Consider the following 20,141-nt stretch of genomic DNA (forward strand, 5'->3'; position numbering starts at 1 on the left):
ACAGTATAGACACGCCCACCGGCTGCTGTGATTGGGTGCAGTGTGACACCTGTCACTCAGCGTGGGGGCGTGTCTCACTGCAACCAATCATAGGCGCCTGTGGGCGTGGAAAGCAGGGAATATGAGATGGCTGTGTACAGAGCACAGCGCGCCGGCCGGTATAAAGGCTCGGTCACGCTGTGCAGGCCGGCCAATCACTGCAATTCCACAACTAACAGGGCTGTGGCATTGCAGTGGTCTGCCAGCCAATCCCTGCATGAGGGCTGGCTCTCAAAAGAGCGCCAACATGCAGAAATGAAGACCACGAGTAAAGCACGAGTATCACGAAATTACTCGGTACCCGCCGAGTAGCCCGAGTACAGTGATACTCGTGCGAGTACCGAGTAGTAACAAGCATACTCGCTCATCACTAATCATCATTACTCAAAGAAAACCCCAAAAACCAATGCATGATAGGAATAAACAGGTAACTTTCTTTGGAGTGGAAGCGGAGAGATCGCACCAGATGCCAATTCTAGATCTTATCACACCTGTGGTCACTGCAGCAGCAGGTGAATCCACTTTGTCCAAAAGGGATCTATTCCATTCAATTGCAAATGATCTAGATAAGACAGAGAACTGCAGCACGGGGACATAGCCGAGTTGGTCAGGTTGAGTGGTGATGAGTTTGCTATTTGGATGAATAAAGAAAGTCAAAAGTGTGAAAGATAAAAAACAAAAGGAGGAAGTGTGAAAAGTGAATGGGCCAAATTGAGGTGCATATGAAGACGTATGCTTTCTTCCAATTCATTAAATCGGGCTAATATGAATCAGGTGAATTGAGTTCTGCTTTTGGAAACTGGGTTAAGAAGGGGTGCACCGTTCCTGGAGGTACTGCAATACCAGGTCAATGCGTGGAGTGGACAGAGCAAGCTCTTTTTCCATCTCCCTGTTCTAAAAATCCATTTAATATATGGTCCCCAGATAGGGGACGTATCAGATATTAAACTGATAAGAACAGATACTACACTTGATCTTAGGCAAAAGGCCGAGAAGCGATAACCAGAATTGGTTTGGGCCTCGAGTGGCACCCTGGCCTATGCCGGACACATCTTAGGGAGAGAGAGCGAGAGGGAGACAAACCCACGCCTACAGAAGACATTTTGTCACCCAAGCCAACCCTTGAAAAGGCTGCTTTGCAGAGCAAAAACAAGAAGAATGGTGCGTTTTGCAGCCGCCGCCCACTGCAATGAATCTGAATAACTCCTCCTTTAGGGCGCAAGCAACTCCCCTCCCCCTTGCAGTCTTTCCAATTCACGATACAAAAAGACGGACAGGACAGGTTGCCTGACTTTCCGTCACTGCCACCCTTTGCCATCCTTACCCGTAGAAAGCCCTTTCATCATCCCCAAACCCTAATCTTTTCCCTTTCCTTCCCAGCCCCCAAACCCTGCCCTCTGTACCTTTCTCACCACCCGCTTCCCTTCTCCTGTCATCCCCCTACCACCCGGGAAAAAAAGAGATTGCCCCCTCCTTCCACTAGCCCACCCTCCCACCCAAAGAACAACTTCTTCTGCGCAGCTTGTTTTCTAGGCAGCAGCGCTATTGTGATGTCATCGGGGGGCATTGTGACAAGCCGCCAGTGTTCCGTCTCTTCATGTTGTGCACAGTTCAAACGGAAAATACATCAACAGGCAGACTACAGAAAAGCTTACTATCAAAGGTTAGAGGGGGGCTTTCTCAGAGGGCTTTTTACAGTTTTTCTATTCCCAATTAGCCGTTTAAGTGTACTTATTGAAAGTAGTAATTCTTTCATAGGCCGCCCTTTCTTAGTATTTGACGTTCCTTATATTGCGGTATGAGGCTTCGCAGTAGGTTGCAAACATTCATCACCCATGACTGTCCCCAATTGAGCTCAGAAGCTCAATGTCTATCATGACCTCTCTTTTAGAATGTCCAAGAGCAAGCAAACTATTCCTCCAGGAGAGGGCGCCAACAGACTACTAAAGAGATCATCATTACTCAAAGAAAACCCCAAAAACCAATGCATGATAGGAATAAACAGGTAACTTTCTTTGGAGTGGAAGCGGAGAGATCGCACCAGATGCCAATTCTAGATCTTATCACACCTGTGGTCACTGCAGCAGCATCAGCTGAATTCACTTTGTCCAAAAGGGATCTATTCCATTCAATTGCACATGATCTAGATTAGACTGACAACAAGATACTGCACGGGACATAGCAGAGTTGGTGAAGTTGAGTGGTGATGAGTTTGCTATTTGGATGAATAAAGCAAGTAAAAAGTGTGTTAGATAAAAATTCATTTCAATTCGCTAATCGGGATAATATGAATCAGGTGAATCGAGTTCTGCTTTTGGAAACTGGGTTAAGAAGGGGTGCACCGTTCCTGGAGGTACTGCAATACCAGGTCAATGCGTGGAGTGGACAGAGCAAGCTCTTTTTCCATCTCCCTGTTCTAAAAATCCATTTAATATATGGTCCCCAGATAGGGGACGTATCAGATATTAAACTGATAAGAACAGATACTACACTTGATCTTAGCCAAAAGGCCGAGAAGCGATAACCAGAATTGGTTTGGGCCTCGAGTGGCACCCTGGCCTATGCCGGACACATCTTAGGGAGAGAGAGCGAGAGGGAGACAAACCCACGCCTACAGAAGACATTTTGTCACCCAAGCCAACCCTTGAAAAGGCTGCTTTGCAGAGCAAAAACAAGAAGAATGGTGCGTTTTGCAGCCGCCGCCCCCCACTGCAATGAATCTGAATAACTCCTCCTTTAGGGCGCAAGCAACTCCCCTCCCCCTTGCAGTCTTTCCAATTCACGATACAAAAAGACGGACAGGACAGGTTGCCTGACTTTCCGTCACTGCCACCCTTTGCCATCCTTACCCGTAGAAAGCCCTTTCATCATCCCCAAACCCTAATCTTTTCCCTTTCCTTCCCAGCCCCCAAACCCTGCCCTCTGTACCCTTCTCACCACCCGCATCCCTTCTCCTGTCATCCCCCTACCACCCGGGAAAAAAAGAGCTTGCCCCCTCCTTACACTAGCCCACCCTCCCACCCAAAGAACAACTTCTGCTGCGCAGCTTGTTTTCTAGGCAGCAGCGCTATTGTGATGTCAGCGGGGGCATTGTGACAAGCCGCCAGTGTTCCGTCTCTTCATGTTGTGCACAGTTCAAACGGAAAATACATCAACAGGCAGACTACAGAAAAGCTTACTATCAAAGGTTAGAGGGGGGCTTTCTCAGAGGGCTTTTTACAGTTTTTCTATTCCCAATTAGCCGTTTAAGTGTACTTATTGAAAGTAGTAATTCTTTCATAGGCCGCCCTTTCTTAGTATTTGACGTTCCTTATATTGCGGTATGAGGCTTCGCAGTAGGTTGCAAACATTCATCACCCATGACTGTCCCCAATTGAGCTCAGAAGCTCAATGTCTATCATGACCTCTCTTTTAGAATGTCCAAGAGCAAGCAAACTATTCCTCCAGGAGAGGGCGCCAACAGACTACTAAAGAGATCATCATTACTCAAAGAAAACCCCAAAAACCAATGCATGATAGGAATAAACAGGTAACTTTCTTTGGAGTGGAAGCGGAGAGATCGCACCAGATGCCAATTCTAGATCTTATCACACCTGTGGTCACTGCAGCAGCATCAGCTGAATTCACTTTGTCCAAAAGGGATCTATTCCATTCAATTGCACATGATCTAGATTAGACTGACAACAAGATACTGCACGGGACATAGCAGAGTTGGTGAAGTTGAGTGGTGATGAGTTTGCTATTTGGATGAATAAAGCAAGTAAAAAGTGTGTTAGATAAAAATTCATTTCAATTCGCTAATCGGGCTAATATGAATCAGGTGAATCGAGTTCTGCTTTTGGAAACTGGGTTAAGAAGGGGTGCACCGTTCCTGGAGGTACTGCAATACCAGGTCAATGCGTGGAGTGGACAGAGCAAGCTCTTTTTCCATCTCCCTGTTCTAAAAATCCATTTAATATATGGTCCCCAGATAGGGGACGTATCAGATATTAAACTGATAAGAACAGATTTTTTTTTTTATTTAATGAAGCTTTCCAAAGCACCGCAAAAATGCATGACCGAAGTCACACCAAAAACAGTGCAAAGGCTAGGATTCGTGTGGACCCCTCCGTGAGAAGAGGATCCCCAAAAATCAACCCCGTCCCTCCGAGCCAGAAGGCCACAGCGAGGGTCAGGGATCTTCGGTGCTCCCCCAAGCCGAAGCCTGGTTGAGCCTTGTTGTTGCTCCCAGCGTCCACCGAGGCATCTTACCCAAGTGGAGTAGGGAGCTACTAGTCGTTGGTTTCGCAGCCGAGACTGCCCGGACCGTCAACCGGTGTTGGTTTCTCAGCCCAAGGCTGACCGGACCTCCAACCGGGTGTTGGTTTCTCAGCCCAAGGCTGACCGGACCTCCAACCGGGTGTTGGTTTCTCAGCCCAAGGCTAACCGGACCTCCAACCGGGTGTTGGTTTCTCAGCCAAAGCTGACCCGGACCTCCAACCGGGTGTTGGTTTCTCAGCCCAAAGCTGACCGGACCTCCGACCGGGATTATAAAAATTTCCCTTCTTAGCCAGAAGGCCGGGATAGGGCAATATGCTTGGAAAGTATGAATAGGCAAGGCGCGGCGTGCGACAGAGTCTGAGGCTTACCAGGGTCCCAACCTAGCAAGTTCAGACTCCCTCCAGGGTGTCCATTCCTGGGGCACATTGCACCATAACCCCCACACTTACTCAGTCTAATAGCCTCGATCCTGGTAGGGCCATGGTTTCCTCTAGATGGATATACTATCCTCCCAAAGTACTAACAAGCGCAACCTTCCAGTGTGCATTGCATCATTGTACTAAGGTGGCCGGAGCCTTAAACCACCTTTTCGAATGATACTACACTTGATCTTAGCCAAAAGGCCGAGAAGCGATAACCAGAATTGGTTTGGGCCTCGAGTGGCACCCTGGCCTATGCCGGACACATCTTAGGGAGAGAGAGCGAGAGGGAGACAAACCCACGCCTACAGAAGACATTTTGTCACCCAAGCCAACCCTTGAAAAGGCTGCTTTGCAGAGCAAAAACAAGAAGAATGGTGCGTTTTGCAGCCGCCGCCCCCCACTGCAATGAATCTGAATAACTCCTCCTTTAGGGCGCAAGCAACTCCCCTCCCCCTTGCAGTCTTTCCAATTCACGATACAAAAAGACGGACAGGACAGGTTGCCTGACTTTCCGTCACTGCCACCCTTTGCCATCCTTACCCGTAGAAAGCCCTTTCATCATCCCCAAACCCTAATCTTTTCCCTTTCCTTCCCAGCCCCCAAACCCTGCCCTCTGTACCCTTCTCACCACCCGCATCCCTTCTCCTGTCATCCCCCTACCACCCGGGAAAAAAAGAGCTTGCCCCCTCCTTACACTAGCCCACCCTCCCACCCAAAGAACAACTTCTGCTGCGCAGCTTGTTTTCTAGGCAGCAGCGCTATTGTGATGTCAGCGGGGGCATTGTGACAAGCCGCCAGTGTTCCGTCTCTTCATGTTGTGCACAGTTCAAACGGAAAATACATCAACAGGCAGACTACAGAAAAGCTTACTATCAAAGGTTAGAGGGGGGCTTTCTCAGAGGGCTTTTTACAGTTTTTCTATTCCCAATTAGCCGTTTAAGTGTACTTATTGAAAGTAGTAATTCTTTCATAGGCCGCCCTTTCTTAGTATTTGACGTTCCTTATATTGCGGTATGAGGCTTCGCAGTAGGTTGCAAACATTCATCACCCATGACTGTCCCCAATTGAGCTCAGAAGCTCAATGTCTATCATGACCTCTCTTTTAGAATGTCCAAGAGCAAGCAAACTATTCCTCCAGGAGAGGGCGCCAACAGACTACTAAAGAGATCATCATTACTCAAAGAAAACCCCAAAAACCAATGCATGATAGGAATAAACAGGTAACTTTCTTTGGAGTGGAAGCGGAGAGATCGCACCAGATGCCAATTCTAGATCTTATCACACCTGTGGTCACTGCAGCAGCATCAGCTGAATTCACTTTGTCCAAAAGGGATCTATTCCATTCAATTGCACATGATCTAGATTAGACTGACAACAAGATACTGCACGGGACATAGCAGAGTTGGTGAAGTTGAGTGGTGATGAGTTTGCTATTTGGATGAATAAAGCAAGTAAAAAGTGTGTTAGATAAAAATTCATTTCAATTCGCTAATCGGGCTAATATGAATCAGGTGAATCGAGTTCTGCTTTTGGAAACTGGGTTAAGAAGGGGTGCACCGTTCCTGGAGGTACTGCAATACCAGGTCAATGCGTGGAGTGGACAGAGCAAGCTCTTTTTCCATCTCCCTGTTCTAAAAATCCATTTAATATATGGTCCCCAGATAGGGGACGTATCAGATATTAAACTGATAAGAACAGATTTTTGATTTAATGAAGCTTTCCAAAGCACCACAAAAAATGCATGACCGAAGTCACACCAAAAACAGTGCAAAGGCTAGGATTCGTGTGGACCCCACCGTGAGGAGAGGGTCCCCAAAAATCAACCCTGTCCCTCCGAGCCAGAAGGCCACAGCAAGGGTCAGGGATCTTCGGTGCTCCCCCAAGCCGAAGCCTGGTTGAGCCTTGTCGTTGCTCCCAGCGTCCACCCAGGCATTTTACCCAAGTGGAGTAGAGAGCTACTAGTTGTTGGTTTCGCAGCCGAAACTGCCCGGACCGTCAACCGGTGTTGGTTTCTCAGCCCAAGGCTAACCGGACCTCCAACCGGGTGTTGGTTTCTCAGCCGAAGCTGACCCAGACCTCCAACCGGGTGTTGGTTTCTCAGCCGAAGCTGACCCGGACCTCCAACCGGGTGTTAGTTTCTCAGCCCAAAGCTGACCAGACCTCCGACCGGGATTATAAAAATTTCCCTTCCTAGCCAGAAGGCCGGGATAGGGTAATATGCTCAAAAAGTATGAAAAGGCAAGGTACGGTGTGCTACAGAGCCCAAGGCTTGCCGGGGTCCCAAGCCAGCAAGCTCAGACTCACTCAAGGGTCGTCAGTCCTGGGGCACGTTGTACCATAGCCCCCCATCCTTACTCAGTCTAATAGCCTCGATCCTGGTAGGGCCATGTTTTCCACTAGATGAATATACTATCCACCCAGAGTACTAGCAAGCGCAACCTTCCAGTGTGCATTGTATCATTGTACTAAGGTGGCCTGGAGCTTAAACCACCTCTTCGAACAACACTACACTTGATCTTAGCCAAAAGGCCGAGAAGCGATAACCAGAATTGGTTTGGGCCTCGAGTGGCACCCTGGCCTATGCCGGACACATCTTAGGGAGAGAGAGCGAGAGGGAGACAAACCCACGCCTACAGAAGACATTTTGTCACCCAAGCCAACCCTTGAAAAGGCTGCTTTGCAGAGCAAAAACAAGAAGAATGGTGCGTTTTGCAGCCGCCGCCCCCCACTGCAATGAATCTGAATAACTCCTCCTTTAGGGCGCAAGCAACTCCCCTCCCCCTTGCAGTCTTTCCAATTCACGATACAAAAAGACGGACAGGACAGGTTGCCTGACTTTCCGTCACTGCCACCCTTTGCCATCCTTACCCGTAGAAAGCCCTTTCATCATCCCCAAACCCTAATCTTTTCCCTTTCCTTCCCAGCCCCCAAACCCTGCCCTCTGTACCCTTCTCACCACCCGCATCCCTTCTCCTGTCATCCCCCTACCACCCGGGAAAAAAAGAGCTTGCCCCCTCCTTACACTAGCCCACCCTCCCACCCAAAGAACAACTTCTGCTGCGCAGCTTGTTTTCTAGGCAGCAGCGCTATTGTGATGTCAGCGGGGGCATTGTGACAAGCCGCCAGTGTTCCGTCTCTTCATGTTGTGCACAGTTCAAACGGAAAATACATCAACAGGCAGACTACAGAAAAGCTTACTATCAAAGGTTAGAGGGGGGCTTTCTCAGAGGGCTTTTTACAGTTTTTCTATTCCCAATTAGCCATTTAAGTGTACTTATTGAAAGTAGTAATTCTTTCATAGGCCGCCCTTTCTTAGTATTTGACGTTCCTTATATTGCGGTATGAGGCTTCGCAGTAGGTTGCAAACATTCATCACCCATGACTGTCCCCAATTGAGCTCAGAAGCTCAATGTCTATCATGACCTCTCTTTTAGAATGTCCAAGAGCAAGCAAACTATTCCTCCAGGAGAGGGCGCCAACAGACTACTAAAGAGATCATCATTACTCAAAGAAAACCCCAAAAACCAATGCATGATAGGAATAAACAGGTAACTTTCTTTGGAGTGGAAGCGGAGAGATCGCACCAGATGCCAATTCTAGATCTTATCACACCTGTGGTCACTGCAGCAGCATCAGCTGAATTCACTTTGTCCAAAAGGGATCTATTCCATTCAATTGCACATGATCTAGATTAGACTGACAACAAGATACTGCACGGGACATAGCAGAGTTGGTGAAGTTGAGTGGTGATGAGTTTGCTATTTGGATGAATAAAGCAAGTAAAAAGTGTGTTAGATAAAAATTCATTTCAATTCGCTAATCGGGCTAATATGAATCAGGTGAATCGAGTTCTGCTTTTGGAAACTGGGTTAAGAAGGGGTGCACCGTTCCTGGAGGTACTGCAATACCAGGTCAATGCGTGGAGTGGACAGAGCAAGCTCTTTTTCCATCTCCCTGTTCTAAAAATCCATTTAATATATGGTCCCCAGATAGGGGACGTATCAGATATTAAACTGATAAGAACAGATACTACACTTGATCTTAGCCAAAAGGCCGAGAAGCGATAACCAGAATTGGTTTGGGCCTCGAGTGGCACCCTGGCCTATGCCGGACACATCTTAGGGAGAGAGAGCGAGAGGGAGACAAACCCACGCCTACACAAGACATTTTGTCACCCAAGCCAACCCTTGAAAAGGCTGCTTTGCAGAGCAAAAACAAGAAGAATGGTGCGTTTTGCAGCCGCCGCCCCCCACTGCAATGAATCTGAATAACTCCTCCTTTAGGGCGCAAGCAACTCCCCTCCCCCTTGCAGTCTTTCCAATTCACGATACAAAAAGACGGACAGGACAGGTTGCCTGACTTTCCGTCACTGCCACCCTTTGCCATCCTTACCCGTAGAAAGCCCTTTCATCATCCCCAAACCCTAATCTTTTCCCTTTCCTTCCCAGCCCCCAAACCCTGCCCTCTGTACCCTTCTCACCACCCGCATCCCTTCTCCTGTCATCCCCCTACCACCCGGGAAAAAAAGAGCTTGCCCCCTCCTTACACTAGCCCACCCTCCCACCCAAAGAACAACTTCTGCTGCGCAGCTTGTTTTCTAGGCAGCAGCGCTATTGTGATGTCAGCGGGGGCATTGTGACAAGCCGCCAGTGTTCCGTCTCTTCATGTTGTGCACAGTTCAAACGGAAAATACATCAACAGGCAGACTACAGAAAAGCTTACTATCAAAGGTTAGAGGGGGGCTTTCTCAGAGGGCTTTTTACAGTTTTTCTATTCCCAATTAGCCGTTTAAGTGTACTTATTGAAAGTAGTAATTCTTTCATAGGCCGCCCTTTCTTAGTATTTGACGTTCCTTATATTGCGGTATGAGGCTTCGCAGTAGGTTGCAAACATTCATCACCCATGACTGTCCCCAATTGAGCTCAGAAGCTCAATGTCTATCATGACCTCTCTTTTAGAATGTCCAAGAGCAAGCAAACTATTCCTCCAGGAGAGGGCGCCAACAGACTACTAAAGAGATCATCATTACTCAAAGAAAACCCCAAAAACCAATGCATGATAGGAATAAACAGGTAACTTTCTTTGGAGTGGAAGCGGAGAGATCGCACCAGATGCCAATTCTAGATCTTATCACACCTGTGGTCACTGCAGCAGCATCAGCTGAATTCACTTTGTCCAAAAGGGATCTATTCCATTCAATTGCACATGATCTAGATTAGACTGACAACAAGATACTGCACGGGACATAGCAGAGTTGGTGAAGTTGAGTGGTGATGAGTTTGCTATTTGGATGAATAAAGCAAGTAAAAAGTGTGTTAGATAAAAATTCATTTCAATTCGCTAATCGGGCTAATATGAATCAGGTGAATCGAGTTCTGCTTTTGGAAACTGGGTTAAGAAGGGGTGCACCGTTCCTGGAGGTACTGCAATACCAGGTCAATGCGTGGAGTGGACAGAGCAAGCTCTTTTTCCATCTCCCTGTTCTAAAAATCCATTTAATATATGGTCCCCAGATAGGGGACGTATCAGATATTAAACTGATAAGAACAGATACTACACTTGATCTTAGCCAAAAGGCCGAGAAGCGATAACCAGAATTGGTTTGGGCCTCGAGTGGCACCCTGGCCTATGCCGGACACATCTTAGGGAGAGAGAGCGAGAGGGAGACAAACCCACGCCTACAGAAGACATTTTGTCACCCAAGCCAACCCTTGAAAAGGCTGCTTTGCAGAGCAAAAACAAGAAGAATGGTGCGTTTTGCAGCCGCCGCCCCCCACTGCAATGAATCTGAATAACTCCTCCTTTAGGGCGCAAGCAACTCCCCTCCCCCTTGCAGTCTTTCCAATTCACGATACAAAAAGACGGACAGGACAGGTTGCCTGACTTTCCGTCACTGCCACCCTTTGCCATCCTTACCCGTAGAAAGCCCTTTCATCATCCCCAAACCCTAATCTTTTCCCTTTCCTTCCCAGCCCCCAAACCCTGCCCTCTGTACCCTTCTCACCACCCGCATCCCTTCTCCTGTCATCCCCCTACCACCCGGGAAAAAAAGAGCTTGCCCCCTCCTTACACTAGCCCACCCTCCCACCCAAAGAACAACTTCTGCTGCGCAGCTTGTTTTCTAGGCAGCAGCGCTATTGTGATGTCAGCGGGGGCATTGTGACAAGCCGCCAGTGTTCCGTCTCTTCATGTTGTGCACAGTTCAAACGGAAAATACATCAACAGGCAGACTACAGAAAAGCTTACTATCAAAGGTTAGAGGGGGGCTTTCTCAGAGGGCTTTTTACAGTTTTTCTATTCCCAATTAGCCGTTTAAGTGTACTTATTGAAAGTAGTAATTCTTTCATAGGCCGCCCTTTCTTAGTATTTGACGTTCCTTATATTGCGGTATGAGGCTTCGCAGTAGGTTGCAAACATTCATCACCCATGACTGTCCCCAATTGAGCTCAGAAGCTCAATGTCTATCATGACCTCTCTTTTAGAATGTCCAAGAGCAAGCAAACTATTCCTCCAGGAGAGGGCGCCAACAGACTACTAAAGAGATCATCATTACTCAAAGAAAACCCCAAAAACCAATGCATGATAGGAATAAACAGGTAACTTTCTTTGGAGTGGAAGCGGAGAGATCGCACCAGATGCCAATTCTAGATCTTATCACACCTGTGGTCACTGCAGCAGCATCAGCTGAATTCACTTTGTCCAAAAGGGATCTATTCCATTCAATTGCACATGATCTAGATTAGACTGACAACAAGATACTGCACGGGACATAGCAGAGTTGGTGAAGTTGAGTGGTGATGAGTTTGCTATTTGGATGAATAAAGCAAGTAAAAAGTGTGTTAGATAAAAATTCATTTCAATTCGCTAATCGGGCTAATATGAATCAGGTGAATCGAGTTCTGCTTTTGGAAACTGGGTTAAGAAGGGGTGCACCGTTCCTGGAGGTACTGCAATACCAGGTCAATGCGTGGAGTGGACAGAGCAAGCTCTTTTTCCATCTCCCTGTTCTAAAAATCCATTTAATATATGGTCCCCAGATAGGGGACGTATCAGATATTAAACTGATAAGAACAGATACTACACTTGATCTTAGCCAAAAGGCCGAGAAGCGATAACCAGAATTGGTTTGTGCCTCGAGTGGCACCCTGGCCTATGCCGGACACATCTTAGGGAGAGAGAGCGAGAGGGAGACAAACCCACGCCTACAGAAGACATTTTGTCACCCAAGCCAACCCTTGAAAAGGCTGCTTTGCAGAGCAAAAACAAGAAGAATGGTGCGTTTTGCAGCCGCCGCCCCCCACTGCAATGAATCTGAATAACTCCTCCTTTAGGGCGCAAGCAACTCCCCTCCCCCTTGCAGTCTTTCCAATTCACGATACAAAAAGACGGACAGGACAGGTTGCCTGACTTTCCGTCACTGCCACCCTTTGCCATCCTTACCCGTAGAAAGCCCTTTCATCATCCCCAAACCCTAATCTTTTCCCTTTCCTTCCCAGCCCCCAAACCCTGCCCTCTGTACCCTTCTCACCACCCGCATCCCTTCTCCTGTCATCCCCCTACCACCCGGGAAAAAAAGAGCTTGCCCCCTCCTTACACTAGCCCACCCTCCCACCCAAAGAACAACTTCTGCTGCGCAGCTTGTTTTCTAGGCAGCAGCGCTATTGTGATGTCAGCGGGGGCATTGTGACAAGCCGCCAGTGTTCCGTCTCTTCATGTTGTGCACAGTTCAAACGGAAAATACATCAACAGGCAGACTACAGAAAAGCTTACTATCAAAGGTTAGAGGGGGACTTTCTCAGAGGGCTTTTTACAGTTTTTCTATTCCCAATTAGCCGTTTAAGTGTACTTATTGAAAGTAGTAATTCTTTCATAGGCCGCCCTTTCTTAGTATTTGACGTTCCTTATATTGCGGTATGAGGCTTCGCAGTAGGTTGCAAACATTCATCACCCATGACTGTCCCCAATTGAGCTCAGAAGCTCAATGTCTATCATGACCTCTCTTTTAGAATGTCCAAGAGCAAGCAAACTATTCCTCCAGGAGAGGGCGCCAACAGACTACTAAAGAGATCATCATTACTCAAAGAAAACCCCAAAAACCAATGCATGATAGGAATAAACAGGTAACTTTCTTTGGAGTGGAAGCGGAGAGATCGCACCAGATGCCAATTCTAGATCTTATCACACCTGTGGTCACTGCAGCAGCATCAGCTGAATTCACTTTGTCCAAAAGGGATCTATTCCATTCAATTGCACATGATCTAGATTAGACTGACAACAAGATACTGCACGGGACATAGCAGAGTTGGTGAAGTTGAGTGGTGATGAGTTTGCTATTTGGATGAATAAAGCAAGTAAAAAGTGTGTTAGATAAAAATTCATTTCAATTCGCTAATCGGGCTAATATGAATCAGGTGAATCGAGTTCTGCTTTTGGAAACTGGGTTAAGAAGGGGTGCACCGTTCCTGGAGGTACTGCAATACCAGGTCAATGCGTGGAGTGGACAGAGCAAGCTCTTTTTCCATCTCCCTGTTCTAAAAATCCATTTAATATATGGTCCCCAGATAGGGGACGTATCAGATATTAAACTGATAAGAACAGATTTTTTTTTTTATTTAATGAAGCTTTCCAAAGCACCGCAAAAATGCATGACCGAAGTCACACCAAAAACAGTGCAAAGGCTAGGATTCGTGTGGACCCCTCCGTGAGAAGAGGATCCCCAAAAATCAACCCCGTCCCTCCGAGCCAGAAGGCCACAGCGAGGGTCAGGGATCTTCGGTGCTCCCCCAAGCCGAAGCCTGGTTGAGCCTTGTTGTTGCTCCCAGCGTCCACCGAGGCATCTTACCCAAGTGGAGTAGGGAGCTACTAGTCGTTGGTTTCGCAGCCGAGACTGCCCGGACCGTCAACCGGTGTTGGTTTCTCAGCCCAAGGCTGACCGGACCTCCAACCGGGTGTTGGTTTCTCAGCCCAAGGCTGACCGGACCTCCAACCGGGTGTTGGTTTCTCAGCCCAAGGCTAACCGGACCTCCAACCGGGTGTTGGTTTCTCAGCCAAAGCTGACACGGACCTCCAACCGGGTGTTGGTTTCTCAGCCCAAAGCTGACCGGACCTCCGACCGGGATTATAAAAATTTCCCTTCTTAGCCAGAAGGCCGGGATAGGGCAATATGCTTGGAAAGTATGAATAGGCAAGGCGCGGCGTGCGACAGAGTCTGAGGCTTACCAGGGTCCCAACCTAGCAAGTTCAGACTCCCTCCAGGGTGTCCATTCCTGGGGCACATTGCACCATAACCCCCACACTTACTCAGTCTAATAGCCTCGATCCTGGTAGGGCCATGGTTTCCTCTAGATGGATATACTATCCTCCCAAAGTACTAACAAGCGCAACCTTCCAGTGTGCATTGCATCATTGTACTAAGGTGGCCGGAGCCTTAAACCACCTTTTCGAATGATACTACACTTGATCTTAGCCAAAAGGCCGAGAAGCGATAACCAGAATTGGTTTGGGCCTCGAGTGGCACCCTGGCCTATGCCGGACACATCTTAGGGAGAGAGAGCGAGAGGGAGACAAACCCACGCCTACAGAAGACATTTTGTCACCCAAGCCAACCCTTGAAAAGGCTGCTTTGCAGAGCAAAAACAAGAAGAATGGTGCGTTTTGCAGCCGCCGCCCCCCACTGCAATGAATCTGAATAACTCCTCCTTTAGGGCGCAAGCAACTCCCCTCCCCCTTGCAGTCTTTCCAATTCACGATACAAAAAGACGGACAGGACAGGTTGCCTGACTTTCCGTCACTGCCACCCTTTGCCATCCTTACCCGTAGAAAGCCCTTTCATCATCCCCAAACCCTAATCTTTTCCCTTTCCTTCCCAGCCCCCAAACCCTGCCCTCTGTACCCTTCTCACCACCCGCATCCCTTCTCCTGTCATCCCCCTACCACCCGGGAAAAAAAGAGCTTGCCCCCTCCTTACACTAGCCCACCCTCCCACCCAAAGAACAACTTCTGCTGCGCAGCTTGTTTTCTAGGCAGCAGCGCTATTGTGATGTCAGCGGGGGCATTGTGACAAGCCGCCAGTGTTCCGTCTCTTCATGTTGTGCACAGTTCAAACGGAAAATACATCAACAGGCAGACTACAGAAAAGCTTACTATCAAAGGTTAGAGGGGGGCTTTCTCAGAGGGCTTTTTACAGTTTTTCTATTCCCAATTAGCCGTTTAAGTGTACTTATTGAAAGTAGTAATTCTTTCATAGGCCGCCCTTTCTTAGTATTTGACGTTCCTTATATTGCGGTATGAGGCTTCGCAGTAGGTTGCAAACATTCATCACCCATGACTGTCCCCAATTGAGCTCAGAAGCTCAATGTCTATCATGACCTCTCTTTTAGAATGTCCAAGAGCAAGCAAACTATTCCTCCAGGAGAGGGCGCCAACAGACTACTAAAGAGATCATCATTACTCAAAGAAAACCCCAAAAACCAATGCATGATAGGAATAAACAGGTAACTTTCTTTGGAGTGGAAGCGGAGAGATCGCACCAGATGCCAATTCTAGATCTTATCACACCTGTGGTCACTGCAGCAGCATCAGCTGAATTCACTTTGTCCAAAAGGGATCTATTCCATTCAATTGTACATGATCTAGATTAGACTGACAACAAGATACTGCACGGGACATAGCAGAGTTGGTGAAGTTGAGTGGTGATGAGTTTGCTATTTGGATGAATAAAGCAAGTAAAAAGTGTGTTAGATAAAAATTCATTTCAATTCGCTAATCGGGCTAATATGAATCAGGTGAATCGAGTTCTGCTTTTGGAAACTGGGTTAAGAAGGGGTGCACCGTTCCTGGAGGTACTGCAATACCAGGTCAATGCGTGGAGTGGACAGAGCAAGCTCTTTTTCCATCTCCCTGTTCTAAAAATCCATTTAATATATGGTCCCCAGATAGGGGACGTATCAGATATTAAACTGATAAGAACAGATACTACACTTGATCTTAGCCAAAAGGCCGAGAAGCGATAACCAGAATTGGTTTGGGCCTCGAGTGGCACCCTGGCCTATGCCGGACACATCTTAGGGAGAGAGAGCGAGAGGGAGACAAACCCACGCCTACAGAAGACATTTTGTCACCCAAGCCAACCCTTGAAAAGGCTGCTTTGCAGAGCAAAAACAAGAAGAATGGTGCGTTTTGCAGCCGCCGCCCCCCACTGCAATGAATCTGAATAACTCCTCCTTTAGGGCGCAAGCAACTCCCCTCCCCCTTGCAGTCTTTCCAATTCACGATACAAAAAGACGGACAGGACAGGTTGCCTGACTTTCCGTCACTGCCACCCTTTGCCATCCTTACCCGTAGAAAGCCCTTTCATCATCCCCAAACCCTAATCTTTTCCCTTTCCTTCCCAGCCCCCAAACCCTGCCCTCTGTACCCTTCTCACCACCCGCATCCCTTCTCCTGTCATCCCCCTACCACCCGGGAAAAAAAGAGCTTGCCCCCTCCTTACACTAGCCCACCCTCCCACCCAAAGAACAACTTCTGCTGCGCAGCTTGTTTTCTAGGCAGCAGCGCTATTGTGATGTCAGCGGGGGCATTGTGACAAGCCGCCAGTGTTCCGTCTCTTCATGTTGTGCACAGTTCAAACGGAAAATACATCAACAGGCAGACTACAGAAAAGCTTACTATCAAAGGTTAGAGGGGGGCTTTCTCAGAGGGCTTTTTACAGTTTTTCTATTCCCAATTAGCCGTTTAAGTGTACTTATTGAAAGTAGTAATTCTTTCATAGGCCGCCCTTTCTTAGTATTTGACGTTCCTTATATTGCGGTATGAGGCTTCGCAGTAGGTTGCAAACATTCATCACCCATGACTGTCCCCAATTGAGCTCAGAAGCTCAATGTCTATCATGACCTCTCTTTTAGAATGTCCAAGAGCAAGCAAACTATTCCTCCAGGAGAGGGCGCCAACAGACTACTAAAGAGATCATCATTACTCAAAGAAAACCCCAAAAACCAATGCATGATAGGAATAAACAGGTAACTTTCTTTGGAGTGGAAGCGGAGAGATCGCACCAGATGCCAATTCTAGATCTTATCACACCTGTGGTCACTGCAGCAGCATCAGCTGAATTCACTTTGTCCAAAAGGGATCTATTCCATTCAATTGCACATGATCTAGATTAGACTGACAACAAGATACTGCACGGGACATAGCAGAGTTGGTGAAGTTGAGTGGTGATGAGTTTGCTATTTGGATGAATAAAGCAAGTAAAAAGTGTGTTAGATAAAAATTCATTTCAATTCGCTAATCGGGCTAATATGAATCAGGTGAATCGAGTTCTGCTTTTGGAAACTGGGTTAAGAAGGGGTGCACCGTTCCTGGAGGTACTGCAATACCAGGTCAATGCGTGGAGTGGACAGAGCAAGCTCTTTTTCCATCTCCCTGTTCTAAAAATCCATTTAATATATGGTCCCCAGATAGGGGACGTATCAGATATTAAACTGATAAGAACAGATTTTTGATTTAATGAAGCTTTCCAAAGCACCACAAAAAATGCATGACCGAAGTCACACCAAAAACAGTGCAAAGGCTAGGATTCGTGTGGACCCCACCGTGAGGAGAGGGTCCCCAAAAATCAACCCTGTCCCTCCGAGCCAGAAGGCCACAGCAAGGGTCAGGGATCTTCGGTGCTCCCCCAAGCCGAAGCCTGGTTGAGCCTTGTCGTTGCTCCCAGCGTCCACCCAGGCATTTTACCCAAGTGGAGTAGAGAGCTACTAGTTGTTGGTTTCGCAGCCGAAACTGCCCGGACCGTCAACCGGTGTTGGTTTCTCAGCCCAAGGCTAACCGGACCTCCAACCGGGTGTTGGTTTCTCAGCCGAAGCTGACCCAGACCTCCAACCGGGTGTTGGTTTCTCAGCCGAAGCTGACCCGGACCTCCAACCGGGTGTTAGTTTCTCAGCCCAAAGCTGACCAGACCTCCGACCGGGATTATAAAAATTTCCCTTCCTAGCCAGAAGGCCGGGATAGGGTAATATGCTCAAAAAGTATGAAAAGGCAAGGTACGGTGTGCTACAGAGCCCAAGGCTTGCCGGGGTCCCAAGCCAGCAAGCTCAGACTCACTCAAGGGTCGTCAGTCCTGGGGCACGTTGTACCATAGCCCCCCATCCTTACTCAGTCTAATAGCCTCGATCCTGGTAGGGCCATGTTTTCCACTAGATGAATATACTATCCACCCAGAGTACTAGCAAGCGCAACCTTCCAGTGTGCATTGTATCATTGTACTAAGGTGGCCTGGAGCTTAAACCACCTCTTCGAACAACACTACACTTGATCTTAGCCAAAAGGCCGAGAAGCGATAACCAGAATTGGTTTGGGCCTCGAGTGGCACCCTGGCCTATGCCGGACACATCTTAGGGAGAGAGAGCGAGAGGGAGACAAACCCACGCCTACAGAAGACATTTTGTCACCCAAGCCAACCCTTGAAAAGGCTGCTTTGCAGAGCAAAAACAAGAAGAATGGTGCGTTTTGCAGCCGCCGCCCCCCACTGCAATGAATCTGAATAACTCCTCCTTTAGGGCGCAAGCAACTCCCCTCCCCCTTGCAGTCTTTCCAATTCACGATACAAAAAGACGGACAGGACAGGTTGCCTGACTTTCCGTCACTGCCACCCTTTGCCATCCTTACCCGTAGAAAGCCCTTTCATCATCCCCAAACCCTAATCTTTTCCCTTTCCTTCCCAGCCCCCAAACCCTGCCCTCTGTACCCTTCTCACCACCCGCATCCCTTCTCCTGTCATCCCCCTACCACCCGGGAAAAAAAGAGCTTGCCCCCTCCTTACACTAGCCCACCCTCCCACCCAAAGAACAACTTCTGCTGCGCAGCTTGTTTTCTAGGCAGCAGCGCTATTGTGATGTCAGCGGGGGCATTGTGACAAGCCGCCAGTGTTCCGTCTCTTCATGTTGTGCACAGTTCAAACGGAAAATACATCAACAGGCAGACTACAGAAAAGCTTACTATCAAAGGTTAGAGGGGGGCTTTCTCAGAGGGCTTTTTACAGTTTTTCTATTCCCAATTAGCCGTTTAAGTGTACTTATTGAAAGTAGTAATTCTTTCATAGGCCGCCCTTTCTTAGTATTTGACGTTCCTTATATTGCGGTATGAGGCTTCGCAGTAGGTTGCAAACATTCATCACCCATGACTGTCCCCAATTGAGCTCAGAAGCTCAATGTCTATCATGACCTCTCTTTTAGAATGTCCAAGAGCAAGCAAACTATTCCTCCAGGAGAGGGCGCCAACAGACTACTAAAGAGATCATCATTACTCAAAGAAAACCCCAAAAACCAATGCATGATAGGAATAAACAGGTAACTTTCTTTGGAGTGGAAGCGGAGAGATCGCACCAGATGCCAATTCTAGATCTTATCACACCTGTGGTCACTGCAGCAGCATCAGCTGAATTCACTTTGTCCAAAAGGGATCTATTCCATTCAATTGCACATGATCTAGATTAGACTGACAACAAGATACTGCACGGGACATAGCAGAGTTGGTGAAGTTGAGTGGTGATGAGTTTGCTATTTGGATGAATAAAGCAAGTAAAAAGTGTGTTAGATAAAAATTCATTTCAATTCGCTAATCGGGCTAATATGAATCAGGTGAATCGAGTTCTGCTTTTGGAAACTGGGTTAAGAAGGGGTGCACCGTTCCTGGAGGTACTGCAATACCAGGTCAATGCGTGGAGTGGACAGAGCAAGCTCTTTTTCCATCTCCCTGTTCTAAAAATCCATTTAATATATGGTCCTCAGATAGGGGACGTATCAGATATTAAACTGATAAGAACAGATTTTTGATTTAATGAAGCTTTCCAAAGCACCGCAAAAAATGCATGACCGAAGTCACACCAAAAACAGTGCAAAGGCTAGGATTCGTGTGGACCCCTCCGTGAGGAGAGGGTCCCCAAAAATCAACCCCGTCCCTCCGAGCCAGAAGGCCACAGCAAGGGTCAGGGATCTTCGGTGCTCCCCCAAGCCGAAGCCTGGTTGAGCCTTGTCGTTGCTCCCAGCGTCCACCCAGGCATCTTACCCAAGTGGAGTAGAGAGCTACTAGTTGTTGGTTTCGCAGCCGAAACTGCCCGGACCGTCAACCGGTGTTGGTTTCTCAGCCCAAGGCTAACCGGACCTCCAACCGGGTGTTGGTTTCTCAGCCGAAGCTGACCCGGACCTCCAACCGGGTGTTGGTTTCTCAGCCGAAGCTGACCCAGACCTCCAACCGGGTGTTGGTTTCTCAGCCGAAGCTGACCCGGACCTCCAACCGGGTGTTGGTTTCTCAGCCCAAAGCTGAACGGACCTCCGACCATGATTATAAAAATTTCCCTTCCTAGCCAGAAGGCCGGGATAGAGCAATATGCTCAGAAAGTATGAAAGGGCAAGGTACGGTGTG

At 47.9% G+C, this 20,141-nt stretch overlaps 9 non-coding genes and 4 pseudogenes across 9 annotated transcripts; all 13 read right to left on the reverse strand.

Moving 5' to 3' along the window:
• Nucleotides 1-848: 848 nt before the first annotated feature.
• LOC142265609 (U2 spliceosomal RNA) lies at nucleotides 849-1,039 on the reverse strand. Its single transcript, XR_012731909.1, has one exon. It is a non-coding gene; the product is annotated as a U2 spliceosomal RNA (small nuclear RNA).
• Nucleotides 1,040-2,370: 1,331 nt separating this feature from the next.
• Nucleotides 2,371-2,561, reverse strand: LOC142265518 (U2 spliceosomal RNA). Its single transcript, XR_012731826.1, has one exon. It is a non-coding gene; the product is annotated as a U2 spliceosomal RNA (small nuclear RNA).
• Nucleotides 2,562-3,894: 1,333 nt separating this feature from the next.
• Nucleotides 3,895-4,095, reverse strand: LOC142265651 (U2 spliceosomal RNA; annotated as a pseudogene).
• Nucleotides 4,096-4,792: 697 nt separating this feature from the next.
• On the reverse strand, nucleotides 4,793-4,934 carry LOC142265676 (U2 spliceosomal RNA; annotated as a pseudogene).
• A 1,333-nt stretch (nucleotides 4,935-6,267) lies between these two features.
• Nucleotides 6,268-6,460, reverse strand: LOC142265614 (U2 spliceosomal RNA). The gene has a single exon (XR_012731912.1). It is a non-coding gene; the product is annotated as a U2 spliceosomal RNA (small nuclear RNA).
• A 2,135-nt stretch (nucleotides 6,461-8,595) lies between these two features.
• On the reverse strand, nucleotides 8,596-8,786 carry LOC142265519 (U2 spliceosomal RNA). The gene has a single exon (XR_012731827.1). It is a non-coding gene; the product is annotated as a U2 spliceosomal RNA (small nuclear RNA).
• A 1,333-nt stretch (nucleotides 8,787-10,119) lies between these two features.
• Nucleotides 10,120-10,310, reverse strand: LOC142265520 (U2 spliceosomal RNA). The gene has a single exon (XR_012731828.1). It is a non-coding gene; the product is annotated as a U2 spliceosomal RNA (small nuclear RNA).
• Nucleotides 10,311-11,643: 1,333 nt separating this feature from the next.
• LOC142265521 (U2 spliceosomal RNA) lies at nucleotides 11,644-11,834 on the reverse strand. The gene has a single exon (XR_012731829.1). It is a non-coding gene; the product is annotated as a U2 spliceosomal RNA (small nuclear RNA).
• A 1,333-nt stretch (nucleotides 11,835-13,167) lies between these two features.
• On the reverse strand, nucleotides 13,168-13,368 carry LOC142265652 (U2 spliceosomal RNA; annotated as a pseudogene).
• A 697-nt stretch (nucleotides 13,369-14,065) lies between these two features.
• Nucleotides 14,066-14,207, reverse strand: LOC142265677 (U2 spliceosomal RNA; annotated as a pseudogene).
• A 1,333-nt stretch (nucleotides 14,208-15,540) lies between these two features.
• On the reverse strand, nucleotides 15,541-15,731 carry LOC142265522 (U2 spliceosomal RNA). The gene has a single exon (XR_012731830.1). It is a non-coding gene; the product is annotated as a U2 spliceosomal RNA (small nuclear RNA).
• Nucleotides 15,732-17,064: 1,333 nt separating this feature from the next.
• LOC142265616 (U2 spliceosomal RNA) lies at nucleotides 17,065-17,257 on the reverse strand. The gene has a single exon (XR_012731913.1). It is a non-coding gene; the product is annotated as a U2 spliceosomal RNA (small nuclear RNA).
• A 2,135-nt stretch (nucleotides 17,258-19,392) lies between these two features.
• Nucleotides 19,393-19,585, reverse strand: LOC142265653 (U2 spliceosomal RNA). Its single transcript, XR_012731941.1, has one exon. It is a non-coding gene; the product is annotated as a U2 spliceosomal RNA (small nuclear RNA).
• Nucleotides 19,586-20,141: the final 556 nt, after the last annotated feature.

Source organism: Anomaloglossus baeobatrachus, unplaced genomic scaffold (assembly GCF_048569485.1).
Source record: "Anomaloglossus baeobatrachus isolate aAnoBae1 unplaced genomic scaffold, aAnoBae1.hap1 Scaffold_275, whole genome shotgun sequence".
Lineage (NCBI taxonomy): Eukaryota > Metazoa > Chordata > Amphibia > Anura > Aromobatidae > Anomaloglossus > Anomaloglossus baeobatrachus.